At 45.7% G+C, this 14,236-nt stretch overlaps 1 long non-coding RNA gene across 1 annotated transcript; it reads left to right on the top strand.

Moving 5' to 3' along the window:
* The first annotated feature begins 1,752 nt into the window (after positions 1 to 1,752).
* Positions 1,753 to 13,706, top strand: LOC116972814. Its single transcript, XR_004411892.1, has 5 exons — positions 1,753 to 1,862; positions 6,033 to 6,040; positions 9,128 to 9,133; positions 13,389 to 13,403; positions 13,694 to 13,706. It is a non-coding gene; the product is annotated as an uncharacterized LOC116972814 (long non-coding RNA).
* Positions 13,707 to 14,236: the final 530 nt, after the last annotated feature.

Here is a 14,236-nt window from a genome sequence, read left to right on the forward strand (position 1 = left end):
AATGTGGTTTGAAAATAAAATATGGTTAGTTTGAAATAAAAAAGCACTGCCTGCAAATGGTTGTTCGGGGGGTTTGGGTTCCTCTCTCTCCCCACCTCTCTCTCCCTATCCCTCTCTCTTTCTCCCTCTCTCCCCCCTGTCTCTTTCCCTTTCACTTTCTTTCTCTCTCTCCCCTCCTCTCTCCCCATCCCCCCCCCCCTCTCCTCTCCCCTCCTCCTCTCCTCTTCCCCCCCCCTCTCCTCTTCCCCCCCCCCCTCTCCTCTCCTCTCCCCCCCCTCCTCTCCTCTTTCCCCCCCCTCTCCTCTCCTCTCCCCCCTACCCTCTCCTCCCTCCCCCTCTCCTCTCCTCTCCTCTACCCCCCCCCTCTCCTCCCCTCTCCCCCCTCTCCTCCCATCTCCCCCGCTCTCCTCTCCACTCCCCCCCACTCCTCTCCTCTCCCCCCTCTCCTCTCCTCTACCCCCCCTCTCCTCTCCTCTACCCCCTCTCCTCTCCTCTACCCCCTCTCCTCTCCTCTCCCCCCCTCTCCTCACCTCTTCCCCCCTCTCCTCACCTCTTCCCCCTGTCCTCTCCCCACCTCTCTCTCCCCTCTGTTTCTCCCCCTCCTCCCCTCCATCCCCTCCCCCACCGTCCCTCCCCTAAACCCCCCTCCCCTCCACACACCCCTACCCCCTTCCCTCCACCCTCCCTGCTCCCCACCTCTCCCCCTCCCCTCACCTCACCCCCCTCTTAGCACACCCCCTCTCCCCCCTGTCTCTCCCCCCTGTCTCTCCCCCCTTGCTCTCCCCCCTTTCTCTCCCCCTCTCTCAACCGCCCCTCCCCCTCTCTCCTCCCCTCTCTCCTCCCCCCCTGTCCTCTCCCCCCTCCCCCCCTCTCTCTCTCCCCTCTTTTTCTCTCCCTCCTCCCCTCCATCCCCTCCCCCACCATCCCTCCCCTCCACACACCCCTCCCCCCTTCCCTCCACCCCCTCTCCCGCTCCCTGCTCCCCACCTCTCCGCCTCCCCTCACCTCACCCCCCTCTCAGCACCCCCCTCTCTCTCCCCCTCTCCCCCCCCTCTCTCCCCCCTCTCGCCCCCCCCTCCCCCTCTCTCCTCCCCCTCTCTCCCCTCCCCCTCTCAACTCCCCCCTCTCTCCTCCCCCTCCCTCCTCTCTCCCCCCCTCTCTCTCTCTCCCCTCCTCCCCTCCCTCCCTCCCCCAAATCCCCTCCCCTCCACACCCCCTACCCTCTTCCCTCCCCTCTCTCCCCTCCTCTCTCCCCCCCTCTCTCTCTATCCCCCTGTCTCCCTCTCCCCTCCTCCCCACCATCCCCTCCCTCCCTCCCCTAAACCCCCTCCCCTCCACACCCCCTACCCTCTTCCCTCAGTGCGGGGGGGGGGGGGGGGATAGTTAGTGTGTTTGACGCTGCATGCCGCCACCCCCCACCCACAACCGCAAGTTGGGGGAACAGATCCAACGGGTCTGCACTTGGTCTAGTAGAACAATAAAAATATAATTTAAAAATGGACACAAAGTTGCTGGAGTAACTCAGTGGGTCAGGCAGCATCCCTGGAGAACATCGATAGGTGACGTTTTGGGTCCCGATCTGAAACATTACCTTTTCATGTTCTACAGTTCCTTGTTTCTGAGAAAAAAAAATGTTTCACAAATATTTTGCTAACATGACTGAATGCCATGACGATTAACCCAGTCAAATTTTTTTGTGCATTTGTTTCTTTGTTTGTTTTCACATCAATCATATCTCCTCCAAAACCCGACGCGATAACGGAGAACTTTTTACATATTCCGGTAGAGATTTACAACATGAATTCAAAAATCTCCTCATCTGAAAATGTGGTTAATTATTTCCCGGGTTTTTAAATAAAAATGTTTTAAAATATAACTGCCGCATGACGTCACAATGCCTTTGATCCTCACGACCAGCTGTGCAGACTTTTCAATGCGCAGCCAGTTACGTGGGTTGAAGCCCGTGAACACATGATCAAGTCGTCCAGCACGATCCGCTGTTCTACTTGAAGTTCAACAACATGGCGGCGGCGGTCGTTATTGCAGAAAGAACGAGCAAGTTCTGCAGATCCCGAGGTCATCGGAGGTCACCGGCGCTGATGAAGAACTTTCTTCTCGCGACTTTTCAATGCGCATCCAGAGCTGCGAGATACATGACCCGACAGCGGCCGGCTGTAGCACCCCACCCAACCCTGCCCCCCGCTCTCCCCACTGCTAACCGCTCTTATCCTGCTCCTTCACCCCGTTCCCCCCCCCGCTGCTCCCTTCCAATACCCCTGGCCGCCCCCCCCCCCCCCCCACTCCATCCTGCCTCCCCTCGCCTCTTCCCCCCCCACCTCTAACCCCCCTCTCTCCTCCTTACTACCTCACTCCTATACGCTCCTCCCCCCTCTGCCCCCCCTACCGCCTCCAACCTCTTCCCACCTTCCTCTTCACCCCCCTCGTCCTCCTCCCCTCCCCCCTCCTTCCTCCCCGCTCCTCCTTCCCCTGCCCGTCTTCCCCCTCTCTCTTTTCTTCCCCCTCCCTCCTACCCTCCCCCTCAGCCCTCCTATTCTCCTCCACTCTCCTCTCACCACCCTCCCTCCTCTCAACCCCCATCCCTCCTCTCACCCCCTCCCTCCCTCCCCCCTCCTCCCGCCCCCTCCCTCTCCCCACTCCCCTCCCCTCTACCCCTCCCGCTCTCCCCCTCTGCACCCCCTCCCTACTACCCCCCTCCACCACCTCACCCTCCCCACCCCCCTCCCTTCCCGCCTCTCCCCGCACTCCCCCCCTCCTCTCTAGCTCCCGTCCTCTTTCCCCCTCCTAATTGTGAAGAGGGAATTGGAATTATTGTTTCAGTTTGATCTATTTTCATCAGAAAAAGAAATAATAAATACATTTGTGAATTGGTCTAAGAGTTATCAGTAGCCATGTGAGTGTGACATCTAGGTATGTGTGACAATGGCTCATAGTGTCCATTTAAGCCAGCAATTTTAATTGAATCTTTAGCCGGTCTTTATTCAGTATTGAATAACATCTTCAGTATTGCATACAGTTCTGGATATAGCCAACTGGAGGCACAAGGCATTGCTGATGCTGGAAGGGTCCTGACCTGAAATGTCTTTGCACATCGAAGAGTAAAGTACAGGAACAGGACCTTCAGCCCAAAATGTCTGTACCAAACATAATGCCAAGACCTTCTCTTGTCTGCCTGCACATGATCCATATTCCTACTTCTTCGGGCCCCCCTCGGTCATGACTGACCATGGGTGCCTCCAGGGTGTTATTCCCTATATGGAGGATGCCTGCCCGTGAATTTGTTTAACGTGGGGAGACTGGTGCACAGACAACAACCCCACGGTCCTTGACAGATCTGGGTCAGGATCCAGTGGCATTGAATCCAAGACGACCGGAGACCCTTTTCTGCTGCAACCTTCATCCGCCTTCCCAGCCGTTGTGATGCTCCACTAAGGTCAGCTATCATCCTCCGCCTGTTCCACCGTTGAGGTCCTCCATTCACTGCATATCCATGTGCCTATCGAAAAGCCTCTTAAATGCCACTATCGTATCCCTCTCCATCCCCAGCAGCATGTTGTAGGCACTCACCACGCTCTGTGTAAAAACCTAGACACACACATCTCCTTTAAACTTTATTTAGTTTAGTTTAGTTCAGTTTATTTAGTTTATTTAGGTTTATTTAGTTTATTTTCGTCATGTACACTGAGGTACAGTGAAAAGCTTTTTACCAACCAGCAAAAAGACTGTGTATGATAACAATCAAGCCATTCTCAGATACAGAATTAAGGGAATAACATTTAGTGCAAGATAAAGTCCAGTAAAGTCTGATTAAAGAAGTCCCCTCTCTCCTTAAAGCTATGCCCTCTAGTATTTCATATTTCCATCCTGGGAGAAAGGATCTGACTGTCTACCCTATCTACGTCTCTCAGAATGTTATACACTTCTATCAGGTCTCCCCTCAATCTTCTGTCCATTCCCTTCACAGAAATCGTCTGACCAGCAATTTGTGTTTTGAACAATCAGCCAACTACTTGTTGTGATTCATGATATGAGCAACCAGTCATGCTAAAGGAAGTTATTAAAACTAGTTTTTAGAAAATAAAATAAAAAAATTAAAGGATTTTCAATAAAATAAAAAAAGAAGGTGCATGTGATCCATATGATCAGCAATCTGTCATTTTAAAATAATTTTTAATAATGGAATATTAGTCTAGAAATATGAAAAATGTATCTCCAGCCTGTTAATTCTAAGCTGCAACAAAAATGTCTAGCTATTTTACAAAGATAACATGATTTAAGAGCAAATGATTCATCCTAAATTATATATTTTTTCAATTAAGTTGAATTATCTTAATGTGTTAAATAATCATAAAACAGCTAGAACAATAAATGTTCAGCAATCATAAATTCTGAGCCGTCATCAGTTATTCCAAATCAAAATTATTTACAAGATTAATTATTTTATAGTGCATAATGCTGTATAATCTTGTCACTCATTTTTGTCATTAATTTCTAATAATGTCAAAGAATTTAATCACCATTGAACAATATTATCTGATCATTTCAAAATAATCTTTGTATATTTCCTAAATATATATATTACTCTTCTACATTAAACTGTGGAGGGGCCAATTTGAAATATCTTGGGGCAATCACAATGCATTTATCAAAATGTGGCCCTATAAACGCCAGCAAAGAATATTGCCGCTTTAAAGTAGCAATCTTGATTGACTGACCAAGAAAATAATTTGTCTCTTTAAATAATAATCATGGAGGGTTGCAAGTCACAGAGATAGCCCTGAATCTACAGCCTCAAATTAAAAAGAAATTAAAGACATGGCCTTTAGTCACCATACAGAACATGCCTTCTCTGGAGGTATAATTACTATCTGCATATTAATATATGCAAATTAACTCAGGAAGATCTCATCCTCCAAAGGTTAAACGCGGAAGCCTATTAATTGGAAACCAGTAATTAGCTGCAAATGAAAAGGAAAAGTTTTTTGCCTCATACTTTTTCGCCTAAGTATGAGCGAATCTAATAGTTCCAATTTCTTTCTCAGGTGTACTTAAGGTGAAAGAAAATTACAATTCATCCCAGCAATAATTAATTGCAACCTTATTATTCCTAATGTCAGCACGTCCGAGATTTTGAAATGTCTGATATGTAGATGATCCTGGTTAGACACATTTGCACAAATTCAACTCCTATCTGTCATTTTGACATGTATAATCCCATATTGCTAACAGATGCATCTCAGAGAATAGAGATAATTAAGTCTTCAGGCACAATCTGTTTTTTTACAACTCATGCTAAGTGACCCTCCAGTACCTGGAAATTTATAAAAGGGCCACCACCCTTCTAGATTCCAAATGTAGGGTACATTAAATTAAAAGTATGGATGCTTTGGGAATTAGCATTTGCAATTAAAACATCCTTGCAGACAGAAATTTAGAATTCCTTTATTTTCCACAAATGTTTAAAGGTATCAATCAAAAAAGCCTACAATAATAAGTAACTCAGTAAAGATGCACAAGTACTTTATGTATTTGGACAAAACTGGTAAAAATTTGGTAAGAGCTGCAGGTTGGCAAATAATTATTAGCTTGCAGCATAGATCAGATTTAGTATTTTGAACAGTTTGCTGCTTGTTGTGCATGTTATTTGTTTTTGAAAGTATAAATTGATAAAAGTAATGATGATTGCAAAAAGGTTTCCAGGATTGAAAACTTCTGAACGTTTAGCAATAATTTTGCTATTGCATTCTATAAATCATTATGTCAAGCCTCTCATCTCAAGAAAATTAATTTGCCTTTATTTCTCATAGTAATGTTTTCATTAAATATTATTTCACACATGTGCTCTTCTATTCACCGAATATTATAAGCTTTCCATTCTCTCATATCTCCTCTATCTGACTAAAGACTATGATTCCAGCTGGGATATCGTTTCCTAGTTACTTGTTGACGTCCAGCACTCCAAGTGACAACTTCCAAGTGTGACTAAATGAAACAAATGATGAAAGGTTATTAAGTCATTACAGTGCATATCACAATCATGAAGAATTTGTTTTATGTATTTATGCAAACTTTCCATTAGTACCATGGATTGTGATCTCGAGTGTCTCTTAACCTTGGAAACTAAAGTCAGTTACAGTATCTGAAATCAGGCACTGAAAGTGAGATGGAGCAAAAATATCCAGCAGGGCTGGCAATAACCGTGAATAGGCAAACAGACTTTGCAGAGAAACCGATAGGGCATCAGTTTGATATGATGTGGTCAATATCCCAGATTCTGTCACTTGTAAAGTTAAACAAGGCAAAATATTGGCGAGGATGTAATTGGAGAAATTCTGTAATCATTTGACAAGAAAGTTTAAAAATTAAACCAAACTCTTATTGTACAACAACCTTACTTTCCCAGTCATTCTAAACAAGGCAGACACATTTAAAGATGTTGCCATTGGTTTCTCTTTGGCTCTGTGCACAGATCCCAGTGAAATCTCAGAGGGCTTGGCTAAACCAGAAAAAAATATATTTTATTTTGACTCAAAGTTGAATTTGCTTGAACCAGACTCTTTCAACAAAAATGAGAATGACTCGGAGTCAAATTTCCACTGATTTTGTTGGTGTAAGGAGCATTCTATATTCTCAGACAATCAGTTTCCCTGGATTATCCTACCCTCATAGAACAGCAAAAACAATACCTGGTAGAATACCTATGGTACTTTCATGAGCCTCAACTAATGACTCATTGAAGACTGTTATGCAGAGCAAAAGAACAAAGGAACAAAAGTACTCACCACACCATTTATGTATAATATTATCTGATCTGATGGGACAGCATGCAAAATAAAACGGGGGTTCCCCTCCTCCACCATAAACGAGGCTCGCACCAGGGTCTCTTCCATACCCCGCAACACTGCTCTCTCTCCCCATCCCCGCACTCGCAACAAGGGCAGAGTCCTCCTAGTCCTCACCTTTCACCCCACCAACCGTCACATACAACAAGTAATCCTCCGTCAGTTTCGCCACCTCCAACGTGACCCCACCACTCGCCACATCTTCCCATCTCCTCCCATGTCTGCCTTCCGCAAAGACCGCTCCCTCCGCAACTCCCTTGTCAATTCTTCCCTTCCCTCCCGCACCACCCCCTCCCCCGGCCCTTTCCGTTGCAACCGCAAGAAATGCAACACCTGTCCCTTTACCTCCCCCCTCAACTCCATTCAAGGACCCAAGCAGTCGTTCCAGGTGCGACAGAGGTTCACCTGTATCTCCTCCAACCTCATCTACTGCATCCGCTGCTCTAGATGTCAGCTGATCTACATCGGTGAGACTAAGCGGAGGTTGGGCGATCGTTTCGCCGAACACCTCAGTTCGGTCTGCAAGAACCTACCTGACCTCCCGGTGGTTCAGCACTTCAACTCCCATTCCCCATCCGACCTCTCTGTCCTGGGTCTCCTCCATGGCCAGAGTGAGCAACACCGGAAATTGGAGGAACAGCACCTCATATTCCGCTTGGGGAGCCTGCAGCCTGCGGGCATGAACATTGAATTCTCCCAATTTTGTTAGCCCTTGCTGTCTCCTCCCCTTCCTCAGCCCTCGAGCTGTCTCCTCCCATCCCTCAGCCCTCGGGCTCCTCCTCCTCCTTTTTCCTTCCTTCTCCCCGCCACCCCCTATCAGTCTGAAGAAGGGTTTTGGCCCGAAACGTTGCCTATTTCCTTCGCTCCATAGATGCTGCTGCACCCGCTGAGTTTCTCCAGCATTTTTGTGTACCTTGGATTTTCCAGCATCTGCAGTTCCTTCTTGAACACAAAAGAACAATGTCCTCAGCTTTAGGTTTAGTTTTTGGTTTAGGTTTATTATTGTCACATGTACAGTGAAAAGTTTTATTTTGCATGCTGTCCCATCAGATCAGATAATATTATACATAAATGGTGTGGTGAGTACTCTGGTGAGTCTGTGGAATTCTCTGCCTCAGCTGGTGGAGGCAGGTTCTCTGTATGCTTTCAAGAGAGAGCTAGATAGGACTCTTAAAAATAACGGAGTCAGGGGATATGGGGAGAAGGCAGGAACGGGGTACTGATTGGGGATGATCAGCCATGATCACATTGAATGGCGGTGCTGGCTCGAAGGGCCAAATGGCCTACTCCTGCATCTATTGTCTATAAATATAAATTCAAGCTCAAGTACAATAGGTCAAACAAAGGAGAAGACACAGGGTGCAGAATATACAGTAGTTCTCAGCATTGAACATATCAGTTCCATGGACAAAGTCCAATGTCTGCAATGGGGTAAAGGTGAATCGGGCAGTGTCACAGCTCACGGAAAGGCTATTCAGAAGCTTGATAATAGATGGGAAGAATAACGATCAGGATCTTAACTAAACACATACATATACATATATTAGGCACCTGTACAAATCAAGTAAAACATTTTACCACCAGGTCAATAAGTCCATTATGATGTACCATATTGTACTCTAATGTGGGTTACATTGTGTTTTTGATTTTCTGTTTTTGGACTGAATTCTGTTTTTAATTTGTGTCTCTGTGATGTCTTTACTACTTATTTTATTCTGATTATATGTTTTTATTTCTATTAATCTATGTAAGGTGTCCTTGAGATGTCTGAAAGGTGAAAATGTATTATTATTATTATTATTATTAATGTTACCAAAGGATAGACACAAAAACCTGGAGTAACTCAGCGGGACAGGCAGCATCTCTGGAGAGAAGGAACGGGTGATGTTTTGGGTCGAGAGCCTTCTTCAGACTTTTACCAATCAGGTTGCCTGCCACAGCAAAAGACAAATAGACAGAAGCCAAGCAGCTGGAAGATATTTCTATTGGACTTTGTAAACATAGCAAGCAGTACAGTAGGTTGTCATTAGGAAGGTCTTTAAACCCCATCCAGGCAGTGCATAAACTGCTCTCTCCACTTATGAAACATCCAATGGCTGAAAAAACCATCACCAAAAATAGGTTATATTTCCTTCATCCATTAAATTGAAACATTACTATCCATCCTTAATTCCCCTTGTTGTCCTCATTGTGAAGGCTTTCTCAAATTGTAGCAGATGCTGGAGGCATAACAATTCATTTCAAAGTCAGGATAATGTATTACTAAGAAATCTGTAGGTCGCTGTATCTCTGTGTACCTGCTGCCCTGGTCCTTGTAGGGAGTAGAACTCACAGTCTTAGAGGGTGTAGCCTTGGACAAATTATACATAGTATGAATGGTGCAATAGTGGGGGCAGGGGGGGGTGAATATTGAAGGTTCTGGATATGAATTGGATGGACGTTTTTTCATGGTTGCTGCGGTTTTGCTCATCAACTTCCCTTTGCAAGAGGCACGATTTATATGTTCCAAAGAGTCATCTCTTGCTCCTTCCTGACTTCCTCCTCATGACAGAATTTAGTAATTGATCATTTTTTTCACTAAGCGTGTGTGTGCGTGTGTGTGTGTGTGTGTGTGTGTGTGTGTGTGTGTGTGTGTGTGTGTGTGTGTGTGTGTGTGTGTGTGTGTGTGTGTGTGTGTGTGTGTGTGTGTGTGTGTGTGTGTGTGTGTGTGTGTGTGTGTGCGCGTGTGTGTGCATGCGCGTGTGCGTGCGCGTGTGTGTGTGTATACTTTTCATTTATTATATTGTCTGCAGAGTATTATGCTTACATATTCTGTTGTGCTGCTGCACGTAAAAATGTCATTGTTCTGTTTGAATCATATGACAATAAAACACACTTGACTCTTGACCTTTAGGAATTAAGATACTTCTTTAGTTCATTACATTACAATACAATGAAATGATGAAGCAATTGTTTCTGATTTGTGAGTGAATCTCTTGCTTTTGAATCTAAAGGGATTGAGAGGGGACCTCACCACAAACTGCTGTCCAGAAACTGAGGCTGACCTTCCCATCCTATGGATATTGCTGAACTAGCAAAGGGTTCATCTTTCAGATGAGCTGTTACACCAGATATGTGTAAAGGCTCCGTTAGTATTAACTTGAAGAAGTGTTTGCCAGTTTTACCAGTGTCTTGGCCAATATCTATCCTAAATCAATGTTCTAAAAATTGATTATCTTGTAAATTCTGCATTGTTGCAGAAAGGCAAAAACCTGGATTGCTGGAAAAATAAAATAAAACTTCGGAAGTTTTGGACAGTTTGGAAGTTTCAGAGGGGTTGGACAGGCTAGATGCAGGAAGATTGTTCCCAATGTTGGGGAAGTCCAGGACAAGGGGTCACAGCTTAAGGATAGAGGGGAAATCCTTTAGGACCGAGATGAGAACAACTTTTTTCACACAGAGTGGTGAATCTCTGGAACTCTCTGCCACAGAAGGTAGTTGAGGCCAGTTCATTGGCTATATTTAAGAGGGAGTTAGATGTGGCCCTTGTGGCTAAAGGGATCAGGGGGTATGGAGAGAAGGCAGGTACGGGATACTGAGTTGGATGATCAGCCGTGATCATATTGAATGGCGGTGCAGGCTCGAAGGGACGAATGGCCTACTCCTGCACCTATTTTCTATGTTTCCATGTAACTAAAACTCAGAACTTGATGAAGCATCATTGGCCTGAGGTCTTACCACTCTTTCTTTCTCCACAGATGCTGCCTGACCTGCTAAGTATTCCCAGCATTTTCTGTTTTTTTTATCACATGGCTGTCTATTGTCTTTTGCTGTGCATGGGGAGTTTTATGGTGAATTGTTTAGTTCATAAGTCATAGGAGCAGAATTAAGCCATTCGGCCCCTCGACTCTACTCTGCCAATGGGGGAGTGTAGTGGGGATACAGTCTAAAAAAATAATGACTAGGCAGATATGAGATATGAGATAAACTACGGAAAGTTCTACCTTCAGGACTGTGGCAGATGATAGGATATGGTAGAAGGAGGCACACAGAAAAAGCATGATGAATAATCTTTGGGGCCCAGTGGACCAGAAAAAGAGGGGAAATGGCAAAATGACTAGAAAATCACGTGTTCCCATTCTGTCACAAGAACGTCCTTGAGCTCATTATGCTTGTAACTTATAATAGAGAAGACAGGGTTGTCATATGACCTGCAGTGTCCTCATCATCCACAATGATCCATGGAATAGCGAACAGCTTTGGCAGATAAGCACGAGGTGTGAGCAAACACAAAGTGTTGGAGGAACTCAGCTCGTCAGGCAGCATCTCTGGAGGGAATGGACAATCGACATTTGGATTCAGGGCCATTCATCAGACCCTTCCATCAGTCGTCTTTCACAACTTGATCATTCCTGACCCACTGAGTTTCTCCAGACCTTTGTGTTTTGCTCAAGATTCCAGCATGTGCAGTTCCTTGTATCTCCAAGCTTAGAACACGATGCAGTGTTAACCGTTTCAGTGAGTTATGACAACAAATGATGAAAGGAATCCTTTACTATATCTGCCCAAGTCTCTGATGGCTATTATGAGAGAATGACTAGGTTGGGAGGGAGTAAAATGGTTTGTACTTGACAGTCACAACAGTGAAACTGAGACCAGGGTAGGGCGTATCGGTTGCCCAAGAAACATCCAGTGGTTCCAAGGTTCAAAGGTATTTTATTGTCACGTGTACCAATTAAGGTACAGTGAAACTCGATTTACCATACTAGAAAAAGCAACAAAACACACAACTACATAAAAGTTAACATAAACATCCACCACAGCGGATTCCCCACATTCCTCACTGTGATGGAAGGCAATAAAGTCTAATCTACTTCACTCTTTATTCTCCTGCGGTCGGGCCAGTCAACTATCCACAGTCGGGGCGATCTAAGCTCCTGCAGGTGGCGATCGAAGCCCCCACGTATGGGCGGTCGAAGCTCCTGCGGCCTGGAGCTCCTGAAGTCGATCCCTAACCAAGGGACCACGAGCTCCACAATGTTAAAATCCTGCAGGCTCCCGCGGTTGGAGCTCCCAGTGATATGTGAGATATGTGACAATTTCATCTCCATCGAGGTAAGAGATTTTAAAAGGTTACATAGAAACATAGAAAATAAGGAGCAGGAGGAGGCCATTTGGCCCTTCGAGCCAGCACCGCCATTCATTGTGATCATGGCTGATCGTCCCCTATCAATAACCCGTGCCTACCTTCTCCCCATATCCCTTGACTCCATTAGCCCCTAGAGCTCTATCTAACTCTCTCTTAAATCCATCCAGTGATTTGGCCTCCACTGTCCTCTGTGGCAGGGAATTCCATAAATTCACAACTCTCTGGGTGAAAAGTTTTTTCTCACCTCAGTCTTAAATGGCCTCCCCTTTATTCTAAGACTGTGGCCCCTGGTTCTGGACTTGCCCAACATTGGGAACATTTTTCCTGCATCTAGCTTGTCCAGTCCTTTTATAATTTTATATGTTTCTATAAGATCCCCCCTCATCCTAAACTCCAGTGAATACAAGCCTAGTCTTTTTAATCTTTCCTCATATGACAGTCCCGCCATCCCAGGGATCAATCTCGTGAACCTATGCTGCACTGCCTCAATCACAAGGATGTCCTTCCTCAAATTAGGAGACCAAAACTGTACACACCAGAGCCCTATACAACTGCAGTAGAACCTCTTTACTCCTATACTGAAATCTTCTTGCTATGAAGGCCAACATTCCATTAGCTTTCTTCACTGCCTGCTGTACCTGCATGCCAACTTTCAGTGACCCATGTACAAGGACACCCAGGTCTCGCTGTACCTCCCCTTTACCTAACCTAACCCCATTGAGATAATAATCCGCCCCCTTGTTTTTGCCACCAAAGTGGTTAACCTCAAATTTATCTATATTATACTGCATCTGCCACGCATCTGCCTACACACTCAACTTGTCCAGGTCACCCTGCAACCTCCTAACATCCTCTTCACAGTTCACACTGCCACCCAGTTTTGTGTCATCCGCAAACTTGCTAGTGTTACTCCTAATTCCCTCTTCCAAATCATCAATATATATGGTAAACAGTTGCGGCCCTTGTAAACACCGAGCCTTGCGGCACTCCACTCGCCATTGCCTGCCATTCTGAAAAGGGCCCGTTCACTCCTACTCTATGCTTCCGGTCTGCCAACCAATTTTCTATCCATGTCAACACCCTACCCCCAATACCATGTGTTACATATGCTACATATTCATTGTAGCAGTCCCAACCTCCTGCACTACTTTGTATCAGGCACACTCACCACACACACACACACTGTGATTAGGTATGTAAGCACTTTCAGTATTACTACGCCACACAGATAAAGGAGCTGAATAAAGGAGTACAATAAGGCAACTGAAACAACCTGAATTGTGTCGTTTATTATCAGGATATCAAACACGAAGACGCAACATGGTGGCAGCGGTGACTTTCGAGTAAAAAACCGCGCTATTGTGAATCGCTATTGGGAATTAGGAACAGCGGCTGCAGAGAAATTGATTTTTTTTGTGCACCCGCCTAACAACACAAGATGGCGGCCTCCACAGCAGCAATGAGCCTCCACCCTACGATGAACTGGGACGCCGATGATGTGGTGGAGGCGTTCAAGAAATTCAAACAAAAGAGCCAGCTGGCATTCAAAAGCTTCCTGAAAGGAACTGCAGGTGAAGAGAAGGTCAGTTATATTTTACTATGGCTCGGGGAGAAGGGTCTAGACATTTTTAACAGTTGGAGCTTAACAGAGCCCGACTGCAATAATCCGGGAATAGTCCTTGAAAGGTTTGCGAACCATATGGAGCCCAAATCAAACCACAGAATCCATCGGTATGAGTTCCAAGGGCTAAGACAAGACCCACAAGAAACAACCGACACTTTCCTGTCGAGACTAAGGAACGTGGCCAAGAAATGCAGATTTGGTGATGAAGATGACAGAATTGTCGACCAGCTAATATGGGGGTGCGCCCACCAAGAGGTCCAAAAGTCCCTAATAGGGAAAGACACCCTCAACCTAAAAGACGCCGTAGATGCTGCCAGAGCTTTCGAAGCCACAAGGAAACAAATGTCCTCCCTCTGCCTTCAAGTTGGCTCATCTCAGAGCAGCACCGGAGTGAAGATAGACGCTCTCTCAAAACGTGACCCTGGCTCCACCTTAAAGGCTCCAAAGCAGACATTTTCTAGGCATGCAAACAAACAAGCAAGCCAAAGAAGCTGCTGGAACTGCGGTACAGAGCATGCATTTGATGATCGCAGGGAGTGCCCAGCATACGGGACTACCTGCAACTCCTGTGGGAGGCCTAACCACTGGAAGAAAATGTGTAGGTCAACAAAATCATACAGCACC

The sequence above is a fragment of the Amblyraja radiata genome, chromosome 5, assembly GCF_010909765.2.
Source record: "Amblyraja radiata isolate CabotCenter1 chromosome 5, sAmbRad1.1.pri, whole genome shotgun sequence".
NCBI classification, from domain to species: Eukaryota; Metazoa; Chordata; class Chondrichthyes; order Rajiformes; family Rajidae; genus Amblyraja; species Amblyraja radiata.